The sequence below is a fragment of the Heterocephalus glaber genome, unplaced genomic scaffold, assembly GCF_053883595.1.
Source record: "Heterocephalus glaber isolate CG9 unplaced genomic scaffold, H.glaber_assembly_v1.0 deba00001613, whole genome shotgun sequence".
NCBI classification, from domain to species: Eukaryota; Metazoa; Chordata; class Mammalia; order Rodentia; family Bathyergidae; genus Heterocephalus; species Heterocephalus glaber.
In genome coordinates, this window is record NW_028258384.1 from 4,544,094 (window position 1) to 4,554,252 (window position 10,159).

Here is a 10,159-nt window from a genome sequence, read left to right on the forward strand (position 1 = left end):
AAAATGAAAATAAAAGAAATATTTCTTAAGCTGGGTGCTATCCTTTGCCTACAATTACACCTACTTTGGAAGTTGATGCAGGCCTATAATCACTTGGGAAGCTAAAACAGGAATATCACAAGTTCAAGTCCAGCTTGGAATATTTAGTGAGCCACTAGCTTCAAAAAAAGTAGGGGATGATTCAGAAACAAGGCAAGGATGTCCACTCTCATCACTGTTATTCAGTGTATTTTAAAAAAAATTTTAGCTAGAGCAATTAGGCAAGAAAAAATTGAAAATGATACAATAGGAAGGAAGACACCAAATTGACCTTGTTTCTAGAAGATATCTTATATTCTGAAGACCCTAAAGACTCTACCAAAAGGCAGTTAGAGCTGATAAATAAATTCAGGAATGTCGATGTATATAAAATCAACATTAAAAAATCAATAGCTTTACAATACACCAGTTATAGATTTGCTGAGAAAAGAAATCCATAAAACAATTACAGCTCTCTTCTTCCCAGTCACCAGGCTATGAGCAGCTCTTCTTTACCCAGGGCCTTTCACGATGTCTTTCTGCCTTGGAGCCAGCTAACTATGGACTAAAAATTTATTAACTCACCTCCTGTAGCTGGGACAGTTTCATACAATTCAAATTCCTCTTCCCTTCAGCAGCCAAGTGGAGGTAGCACCAGTCCTGTCTGCAAAGCCTCTTCTAAGCTTGAGGCAAACCAAGGAGAAAAGTGGAAAATGAAACTCATGTTCTGGAAGAAGGTAACAGACCTTGAGTTATGGGACACAGTCCTATGGAGTTAGTCAATGAGGTCATGTCTACTATCAGAGATTCTACAGAGATGCTTAGACTAGAGACAAATTTTCTATCAGCACATTCAGCCAGGGATGAGTCAGTGAAGCTGGGAAGTGCTGGGGTATAATTGAGTTTTATGTGGTCCACAAGTCCCTGAGCCAGAAAGGAAAAAAGAAGATCTTGATTGGTTGATCAGCCTCCACAATGTGTTCCATCAGCTGCCCCAAATGAAAAAAAAAAAGTACATCACAGGTCTAATCTTTGATCTGAAACATGAACCCCTTTCTTTATTAAAATTGGCTGTGGAGAGGAGGCTTCCGGTAGGCCATACCAGCACTCTCAGTGGAAAGAAGGCTTCCTGCCTGCCTTAGCACCACTCTCAGCACAGAGGAAGCTTCTGGGTGGCCATACCACTGCTCCCAGTGCAGAAGAGGTGAGCCACATGGGCATCAGCACCACAAACACACCCCAACCTCCCACAACCCCTACACCCTCCCCTTCAAAATGAGAAGATACATAAACAAGTCTCAAAACCAGACTGCCAGATCACCTAAAACAATCACAAAGGGAAAAAGATGGAATACTCCGATACTAAACCACCTGGACTCCCTGAATTGGCAACAAAAGAGGATCTGGAAAAATGAAATCAGAAATAATTTCTCAGATAACAGCAGAAATTGTCCTCATAGTGCAAGACATGATTAATAAATCTAGAGAGGAGCTGAGGAACATGATGGATTCTGAACATAGGAAACAAATGGAATCCATAAAACAGATGCAAACAGATTTCCAGGAGATTAAAAACTCCATTGAAAGTCTACACAGCAGAATGAGCCCGTGTGAGGACAGAATTTCAGATATAGAAGATAAGATTGCAATTACTGAAGAGGAAAAGAAAAATTGCTTTAAAATTGTAAGGGACCATGAGAAATAAATCCAGCAGCTGCTAGACAATCCAAAGAAGAATAACATAAGACTGGAGTCAAAGAAGAAACAGGAGAGAGTGCAGTTGACATAGAAAAAAACTGTTCACAGAAGTGATGGCAGAAAACTTACCAAGGAGGGGAAAAGAACTTGACACACAGATAACTGAGGCATAAAGGACTGCAACTAGCCATGATCAAAAAAATCTACACATTGGCATATAACAGTTAAGATTCCAGAAACCCAACAGCAGAACAAAATTCTATAAGCAGTTAGAGAAAAGAAACACGTCACATACAAAGGAAAGCCCATTAGAATCACAGCAGACTTCTCAACTCAAACCCTCAAGGCAAGAAGAGCTTGGAGTGATGTATTCCAAGCCCTACAGGAAAACAACCTCCAACCCAGATTGATGTGCCCTGCAAAACTATCTTGCAAAATTGATGGAAAAATAAGATAGTTTCATGAAAAAGAGCACCATAGGAACTTCATGAATACCAAACCAGCACTCCAAAAATTTTTATACACCATCCTAGGAAAAGACAATGAGGAGCACAACCCCAGGAAATACAGCAGAATGAATCCAATGGGCATGATAAGAAATCAAATGCAAAGGGGTGGAATCCAAAAAAAATAAAAACTTATGACAATGATAAGTCAATACATATCAGTTATAACCATCAATGTTAATGGTCTCAATTCACCAATCAAAAGAAATAGACTGGCAGAATGGGTCAAGAAACAAGATCCAACAATATGCTGCATATAAGAAACACACTTAATTCAAAAACAAATGCATAGATTGAAAATTAAAGGGTGGAAAACAATGCTCCATGTGACGGGAAGCAGAAAAAAAGCAAGAGTAGCTATTCTCTTTGCAGATCAAGTAGATTTCAAACCAAAACTGATTAAGAGAGACAAACAAGGACACTACATCCTTGTAAAGGGAACAATCCAAGAGGAAGAGATGACAATCATAAATATGTATGCACAAAGCACTAGTGCACACAACTACATAAAACAAATACTAATGGACATGAAAAGTCATATATGTACTAATACAATAATAGTGGGAGACCTCAATACCCCACTGTCACAAACAGATCAACTGGACAAAACAATAAACAATGAAATACTAGAACTCAATCGAACTCTTGAACAAATGAACTTAACAGATGTTTACAGAGTCTTCCACCTCACCAAATCAGAATACACATTCTTTTCAGCTGGAATGGGTTGTTCTCCAAAATAAACCACATACTTGCTCATAGAACATGTTTAAGTAAGTGCAAAGGAATTGAAGTTATCCCCTGTATATTATCAGACCATAGTGCGAAGAAATTGGAGATCAATAGCAAAAGAAACTGCAAAAATTTCATAAACACGTGGAAATTGAACAACACACTTCTGAATAACCAATGGGTCACAGAGGAAACTAAAAGAAGAAGTCAGACAGTTCCTTCAATTAAATGACAATGACAATGCAACATATCGGAATCTATGGGACACAATGAAAGCAGTCTTACAAGGGAAATTCATAGCAGTGAATATGCATATTAGGAAAACAGAGTGAGCCCAATTAAACAACCTGATGCTGCATCTCAAGCTTCTAGAAAAAGAAGAGAAGGACAAACCCAAAGCTCATACAATGGTGGAAAATATAAAGATCAGATCAGAAATCAATAATATGGAGATTAAGAGAAAAATGCAAAAAATGAATGAAGCCAAGAGTTGGTTCTTTGAAAGCATAAACAAAATTGACAAAACCTTAGCCAACCTTATCAGAAAAAGGAAAGAAAAGGCCCAAATCCATGCAATTAGGAATGAAAAGGGTGAAATTACAACAGACTCAGTAGAAATCCAGAGGATCATCAATACTTACTTTCAGAAACTAAATGGCAATAAGATGGAAAACACAGAAGAAATGGACAGATTCCTAGATAAATATGAAATACCAAAGTTGAACGAAGAAGACCTAAAAATTCTAAGCAACCCAATACCACTCAAAGAAATTGAAAGTGGACTTAAAAACTTGCCAACTAAGAAAAGCCCAGGCCCTGATGGCTTCACTGCTGAATTCTACAAGACATTAAGAGAAGAACTACTGCCACTACTGTTTAAACTCTTCAATGAAATTGAAAGGGAAGCAACACTCCTGAATTCATTCCTGGAAGCAAGCATCACCTTGATCCCCAAAGCAGAGAAAGACCCAACAAAAAAGAGAACTATAGGCCAATCTCACTAATGAACATAGATGCAAAAATCCTTAATACAATACTGGCAAATAGAATGCAGAAGATGATCAAGAAGATCATACTCTCTGATGAAGTGGGATTCATCCCAAGGATGCAGGGATGGTTCAACATACACAAATCAATCAATGTAATACACTGTATTAATAGAGTCAAGGACAAAAACCATATGATCATCTCCATAGATGCAGAAAAAGCATTTGACAAAATCCAACATGCATTTATGATAAAAACCCTACAGAAATTGGAAAATCAGTGGTCTCTACTTCAAGATGATAAAAGCCATCTATGAAAAACCAACAGCCAGTATCATACTAAATGGTCAAAACCTGAAATCCTTCACACTAAAATCAGGAACAAGACAAGGATGTCCACTATCACCACTCTTGTTCAATATAGTTCTGGAAACACTAGCCATGGCAATTAGACAAGAGAAAGAAATAAAAGGAATAAAGATAGGAAATGAAGAAGTCAAATTGTCATTTGCAGATGACACGACAATCTATATAGAAGACCCCAAGAACTCCACCAAAAGTCTTGTAGACTTAATAACTAAATTCAGTAGAGTAGCTAGATACAAGGTCAACACACAAAAATCAATAGCTTTCCTCTACATGAATCACAGACTCACTGAGACAGAAATAGGGCAAACAATTCCTTTCACAATAGTATCCAAAAAAACTGAAATACATAGGAATCAACCTAACAAAAGATATCAAAGACCTCTTCTCTGAAAAGTATAGCACTCTGAAAAGAGAGATTGAAGATGATATCAGAAAATGGAAAGACATCCCCTGCTCCTGGGTAGGAAGGATCAACATAGTGAAAATGGCTATACTTCCAAAACTGCTATATAGATTCAACGCATTTCCAATTGAATTCCCAGCAGCACACTTCACAGACCTTGAGAAAACCATCCAAAAATTCATTTGGAACAAGAAGAGACCCAGAATAGCAAAAGCAATTCTAGGTAACAGAGACACGTCAGAGGGTATCACAATCCCCAACTTGAAACTATACCACAAAGCTACTGTGATAAAAACAGCATGGTATTGTCAAAGAAACAGACCTGAGGACCAGGGGAACAGATTAGAGGAGGCAGAAAAAATTCCAGACACACTCAGCCACCTCATCTTCCATAAAGGAGCAAAACACCCTCACTGGGGGAAAGATAACTTCTTTAATAAATGGTGCTGGATCCCTTCTCAGCCTTTTGGCTAAGATCAAGTGTAATAAATAGTGCTGGGATAATTGGGTTTCAACTTGCCGAAGATTAAAACTAGACCTATATCTCTCACCATGCACTAAACTAAAATCAAAATGGATTAAAGATCTAAATATTACAATAGAAATGCTGAACCGGCTGGTAGAGAGGCTAGGTAGAACTCTTGAAGACACTGGTGTAGGAAAAGATTTTATGAGCAAAACCTGAGTTGCCCATGAACTAGCACAAACAATCAACAAGTGGGATCTCTTCTTATTAGAAAGCTTCTGCACAGCAAGAGAAACCACCAGCAGTGTGAAGAGACAACCCACAATGTGGGAAAAAATCTTCACCTGCTTTTCCTCAGACAAAGGTCTACTATCTAGAATCTATAAAGAACTTTTAAAAAATCAGACCTCCCAATCCAAAAATGGGCATCTGAAATGAACAGACATTTCTCAGACAAAGAAGTAGCAATGGCAAATAAACATATGAAAAAATGTTCAACATCACTTGTCATTCAAGAGATGCAAATGAAAACAATGCTGAGATTCCACCTCACTCCAGGAAGAATGGCTGCTATCATGAAATCAACCAATAACAAATGCTTGTGGGGCTGTTGGGAAAGAGAAACACTGGTCCACTGCTGGTGGGAGTGTAGACTGGTGCAAGCACTGTGGAAATCAGTTTGGAGATACCTCAAAGAACTAGGACTGGAAGTCCCATTTGACCCAGCTATTCCCCTGCTGGGGATCTTCCACAGAGAATTAAGAGACTCATACCACAGTGATATATGTGTACCCATGTTCATAGCAGCACAATTTGTAATAGCTAAAACTTGGAAGCAGCCCAAATCCCCATCAACTGGAGACTGGATCAAGAAAATGTGTGTTTCTTTTTATAAAATGGAGTACATTCCTCAGCCATAAAAAAATGAAAAATTAGAGACATTTATAGCTAAATGGATGCACATTGAGGTGATACTCTTAAGTGAAATAAGTAGGACACACATGCATAAATACCAAATAATTTCTCTAGTGTGATAAACTGAAAGTGTAAATAAGGACTGAAATGTATAATAGATAATGTGAAATAGGAAGAAAAGGGGCAAAGGGGAAGGAAGTGGGAGGGGTAGGGGAAAGGAAAGAAGGGAATGGAATTAATATGAGAAAATGGAAAAAAGTCTTTGTAAATAGGAAAGGACAGAGGGCAGGGGAAAGGGGAAAAATAAGAACCAATTGAGGTTATGTAAAGGGCAAATTTCCAATGATGAATGTCATTATATTGTATGCCTAAAATATACCAATAAAATAAAATTTTTAAAAAATATTTTTAAAAGTTGGCATGTCACTTTCCACATGCTGAAGATTGAACCTAGACCAATATATCTTGCCATACAGTAAACTAAAATTGAAATTGATCAAAAATCTACATATAAAAACAGAAACATTTAATCTGATGGAAGATAGAATAGGTAAAACTCTCAAAGACATAGGTGTAGACAAAGACTTTATAAACAAAACTCTGCACAGGAAATATCACAAAGAATCAACAACTGGGATCACATAAAATTAAAAAGCTTGCACACAGAGACATCACACAGTAGGGAAAAATTTTTGCCAGCTACTCCTCAGACAAAGGATTAATATCTAAAATATATAAAGAACTCAAGAAAATTAGATTCCTCAAATTAAAAAACCATCTGAAATAAATAGACACTTCTCAGATGAAATAAAAACAGCAAATAAATATACAAAAAATATTCAACGTCACTTGTCATTTGAGAAATGCAAATTAAACCAACATTGAGATCACATCTCACTCCATAAATAATGGCTATCATCAAGAAATCAATGAATAAAAAATTCTAGCAAGGCTGCAGGGAAAAAGGATTGCTTATCCATTGTTGGAAAGTGTATAAACTGATGCAACTATGGAAATCAGTATGGAGATTCCTTCTGAAAAAAAAACCCTAAAACTAGAGATTCCATTTGACCTAGCTCTGTCCCCTCTGGGTATCTTCCTAAAAGAGTTAATGTCATCATATCATAGTGATACATGCATACCCATGTTTATAGCAGCACAATTTATAATAGCTAAATCTCAGAGAAGCCCATATGCACATCAACAGATTAATAGATAAAGAAAATGTATTATTTATAAACAATGGAGTGCTATTCTGCCATAAAGGACGATAAATTTCAGACATTTTTAGGTAACTGGATGTATCTCAATACCATAATTTTAAGTGAAGTAAATCAGACACACAAGTTTAAGTATTTCATTGTTTCTCTTGTATGAGAAACACCAAGTATACCTGAGGAGTAAAATGGAGGATAGATAGGAGAAAGCAAGAAGAACTTGTCAAAAGGGAAGGGAAACAAGAGAGAGGGAGGGGGAAAGGAAGAAAGGGAAAAGGGATTTTTTAAAGAGAAAGGGAGGCTGGGGATGTAGCTCAAGGGCACCGCGCCTGCCTGGCAAGCACAAGGTCCTGAGTTCGATCGATCGATCCTTGGTACCTCCCCAAAATAAATAAATAAAATAAAGAGAGAGAAATTGAAGGGAAAAAAATGAAAACAGAAGCTTTTGTAAATGGGGAGGGGAAGAAGGGTTAAAGGGAAGAAAGGGGAATGGGGCAAAAAGAATTAAGGTGCATTATGTACTGGTATAAGTTCCACATGATGAATGTGATCATTATGTATAGCAAACACGTACTAATAAAAATATTAATTAATTAAAAATGAGAGGCTATGATCAAAATGCTTCAAATACTTGCATGAAAATGTCATAATGAAACCCATTATTTTATACAATTAATGTGCTCATAATTTTTTAAAAAATAAAAACTAAGTTAATTTAAAAGAAAAAAAAATGGCCATGTCATTGGCAGCATTTGTTTCCATGTGTTCCCATCCCAAGGACTCACAGAGATTGTTTTCTGTGCTGTAACTTCAAATGAGCAAGTCAAGGGCTATGAATCATTTGAAAGACTATCATGTAAAACATGACATCCTGAACTTCCTCACATATGCAGATGAATATGCAGTTGGATACTTCAAGAAACAAGGTTTCTCCAAAGACATTAAAATACTTAAAACCTAATATGTTGGTTACATCAAAGATTACAAAGAAGCCACTTTAATGACATGTGAGCTAAACCCACAAATTCCATACACAGAATTTTGGGTCATAATTAAAAAGCTGATAGAAAGAAAATAAACACCGATTCAAAAAGTCTACCCTGGACTTTCATGTTTTAAAGATGGAATTGGACAGACTCCTATAGAAAGCATTCCTGGAATTAGAGATACAGGCTAAAACCCAAATGAGAAAGAGAAAAGTAAAGAGCCTAAAGAACCTGACCAGCTTTACAGCACACTGAAGGTCTGAAAACCAAGAGTAAACACCTCAAGAATATGTACTACAGCCAGGCATGGTAGCACATGCCTGTAATCCCAGAACTCAGTAGGCTGAGGCAGGAGGATTGCTGTGGGTTCAAGCCAACCTTGGCCACATACTGAGTTCAAGGACAACCTGCACTACACAGTGAGACCCTGTCTCAAAAAACAAATAAACAAAAAGGAATAGATACTATGTGTGTAAAGAAATTATTCATGGCTGATTTACAGCAAGTTGCTACCAACTACAAAGAGTACAATCCCCCAGACAGTGAATACTACAAATGTACCGATATCTTCAAGAAATTCTTCAGTAAAATTAAGAAAGCTGGATTAATTCACTTGGCTTCTTAGAAACTCATCAATTAGTGTGCCTAGAGCAAGGGGGTTTAATTATTTTAAAAAGAATTGGACATAATGTTTTGAAGAGACTTGATGTAATAATGAGTACTTTTGAAGAACAAAAAAATCCTTTTTTTTTCAAAATACGTATTTAAATTGAAGTCATAAAACATTTTTATTTTATAGAATCAATTTTAATCTATTTACTACTACTTTGTAAATTTACTATTGCATGTCTGTTATCCAATTATCCCATGATAGATGAATCGGGGGTTTTCTCAAAACCTATATGTGAAGAAATTACACATGGTACTCAGATTTGAGGATATATAGAAAATTTTCAGACCAGAAATGTTTCCTTTTTGTTTTCTAATGGAATGTGAGGGTTTATTTTTATTTTTTCTGAAGGACTTTAAGGAAGGGATACATGATCAAAAAAGCCTGTAAAATGTAAAAAGGTGAAATATGTGATGTTTAAAGTCTCTCTTTCTAGATAGATAGATAGATAGATAGATAGATAAACAGATAGATTTAAACACACTCATCTAGATGAGGTACTTAGAGCAGTTCTGAAAAATACAGTTCCACAAAAAATAACTCCTTTGACTCATAACCAAGGGATCCTAAATAATCCAAACTTTTTATAAGCAACTGGGATTTTGAAAACTTTTGTACCTACAACAAACTTGTGAGTGCATAGTCACTATTTCTACACAAATGTATGATATTACATTTGACTTTGTGTATGTAGGCCATAATTTCCAAAGGATAAATTTCCAGGCCATAAAGGCATAAACTTGAAACCACTTGAGCTTGAACCAACATGCCTTAATAAGAAAAGATGTGCTGTCTATAGATGTACCAATCTGGTGAATTCTTCTAACAAATGAGGTTTGGTTTTTTTTCCTGTTCTATGATACACACAACTCCATCAGTAATATATATGTGAACATTTTTCCTTTAGTATCTTCAGATTTTTTTATTTCCTGAGCTAAATAAAATTCCCAACAAGGTCTGTGTTAGTATTTTAACACCTACATTGCTACATAAGTCTAGGGTTATATCCACTAAAATCCATCATATAATCTTTTTTTTTTTGGTACCAGGGATCAAACTTGGGACCTTGCACTTGCAAGGCAGGCAGTAGAACCACTGGGCTAATTTCCCAGCTCCATCATATAATCTTGTTAACTAACTTGTCTTGAGACTCCAGTTTAATGCTTAGGTTGATTTCCTTACTACACTACATA

General features: G+C 36.3%; 1 pseudogene; it reads left to right on the forward strand.

Annotated features, from left to right (window-relative positions):
• Positions 1-599: 599 nt before the first annotated feature.
• On the forward strand, positions 600-8,921 carry LOC147822462 (histone acetyltransferase KAT2B pseudogene; annotated as a pseudogene).
• Positions 8,922-10,159: the final 1,238 nt, after the last annotated feature.